A 2,777-nucleotide genomic window follows, 5' to 3' on the forward strand; every position below is an offset into this window, starting at 1 on the left:
GGGTATGTATATATGTATAAATTAAATAAATAAATAATATACATTAATACATATTTATATGTATGAAACTATGAATACGTTCAATTAGTAGGATTAAATAGACATCCACCAAAACGTTTAAGATTTTTTAATTCGGAGTATATAATAATCTTTTGGAAACTTTAAAAGTAGTGTGAAATCGCTGTATAAACAAATTTAATACATAAGCTAATATATGTAATAACAAATAATACAAAAATTTAGTTCATGGCGAGAAGCATAATACAAGGAAACCTATACACGGTTCTGATATCACTTGTTGGGTTATTATGGAAAGCTCTCAATTATTGGAAAGACTTTAGGAAAAATCAAGTGAGAGAATATAAAATGAAAAAATATCATATTTAATTCAAAACTTTAAGATAATAAATTAATAAATCTCTTATCTTATAAATTTCTTATTTTTTATTATTATTTTTTTATATAGGACTAACTTTATCACTCATCACACTTGCAACATATAGACTATGATGAATTAAAATTAAACTATTGATTTTGAAAATGAATTATTTGTAGGCCGACCCATTTAACTTGCTAGCTAATGTCCAGAAGTAGCAATTACGAACAATCAATGCAAATTATACAAGTGTATATGTATTATCCTATCCTTTATAATAATAATCCCTCGAAATTTTCCTTGCCAGTATAATATTCCCTAGGCTTATTATTTTGGCCACTTAAGCAGAACATCGATCCCTTTTCTTACTTTACTTGACAACTTGTTTTATATTTTACATATAGAGGTGCCACCACCACTCACCAGGTCCTATGTCATTGTTTTTATTGTTTTATATTAAGAGTTGCTTACGTGTAATCCCACAAAAATGTTTACTTTCTAATCATTGAATTATTTAAAATATTGTGCAGCGAACTTAATCAACTTATCTTGCATATTGACAGGATTATGTACGTATAATAATTGCCCCCACTCTAAAATTTAATGGGTTTTGCATGCATGACTGGGTACTATATATATGTAGCTGAAATTAAATAAACGTATAATGTTTTTGGCATGGCATCTATACAGCATATCCGTACGTATATGCTTAATTAATCAGTACTAGTAGAAGGAAAAAGATTGTGCATGTAGGTCCAAATCCAGATGATTTCAAGTGTCTTCATAATTTTGTGATGTGCCTCTTAACCTACCACGCTGCACACCACAAAACCTAATTAAAGTCCATGTACTATTTACATATCTAAGTGATCGTTTATTCTCTTATTAAATTTTAATTTTTTATGTAATATATTTATAAAATGTCTTTATAAATTACATTACTTATTTCGCAAATTAAACCGTGGATAAGTTAGAGAATAACAATTAGAAAAAGTGTAGGGGACCAGCAATTTCATTGAATTCTGGCCAACATATAACCTGCAAAGAAAAGTGAGTCATTGGATGAAATCTCACACCATTAAAATCATCATTAATAGTTGTTTAATGGCTATAAATCACAAAAGTTACTCGCCCCTACCACTCCTCAAATAATTAATATATAGGTGTATTTCAATTAAGTAATTAACTATAATTCATGTACGAATTTATGAACGAAAAGTAGCAAACGTCATGAAAATTATTATGGTATGTCTAAGTTGTTATAACAATTACAAATTCAAAGGTCTTACTAAACCAATCTGACCAAATTAATGAATCGTTGTTTAATATATATTTACGCTATTATTATGATTGACGTTTAGTTTATAGTTAATAAGGAGAGGAAACTCCTCGTGATTCATGACAGTTATGGTTTCTCATGATATCTCCGAGTCCTAGTTGAATAGGTAAATAATTATGTGTGTTTGATTTAATTTATTATCATTGGTCATTTCCTAACATAAGTTAAGATAGATTGACTCGAATGAATGTAATTGTGTTTAGATAATATTTGGTTATTTTAATGTGGATTGAATTTTGTTTTAAAGGTATTTCTGGTGAAAGCAATAATTTGTTGCTTTTTCAGAATTACATTAAAATAGTTATATTAAGATCTTAATTATTTATTTTGATTTTTTTTAATTGAAAAATGGTATGTTAGTTATCACTTAGTCTTGAACTTTCCATTCTTTTTTAGTAGTTTCTAATTTCAATGTAATTTTGGATAATATTGTATAAGATGGATTTAAATTTCTGACATTTAAGTCTTAAACTTTCTATTCTTTTTATGGTGGATTTAGAACTAGTAGAGAGAAAAAAAAATTAGAGCTCTATATTTTATTCTTAAGGAAATTTTTCAAAATTTTATTTAAATGGACAAAAACGGCAAACAGCAGAATAAAAAATAAAGGTGAGGGTTAGAATTAGGATTTTTACTTTTCATAATTATTTTTTTAAAATTATGAATTTTATATAAAAATATTTTTATGTGAATGACGATTTTTTTATGGTTCATGACATTTATTTGTTTAAACAAATAAAATAAAACTCGAACACCCATATATATTGTGTAAGTTCTTGAATCCTAATATAGTCTTTTAAATAATAAAACTTTTGGTTATCTGTGCATTTTCTAATTAGATGTCGTTTATAAATATTTATAGCAATACATCCAAAGTTTTTACTTAACTAAAAGGTTAACTAAGTTGAAATAATAATATATATCTCAGATATACGTACACATATACACCCTATGGTTTTTTTCCCTTGTTTTATTTTTTTTTTCTTCTTTCTTTCTCTTCTTCCACATCATCAATATCATTATCTTTTTTTTTATTCAGCTTTTTATTTGTCTTTCTCAAAA

This window comes from Arachis ipaensis, chromosome B05, assembly GCF_000816755.2.
Source record: "Arachis ipaensis cultivar K30076 chromosome B05, Araip1.1, whole genome shotgun sequence".
NCBI lineage: Eukaryota > Viridiplantae > Streptophyta > Magnoliopsida > Fabales > Fabaceae > Arachis > Arachis ipaensis.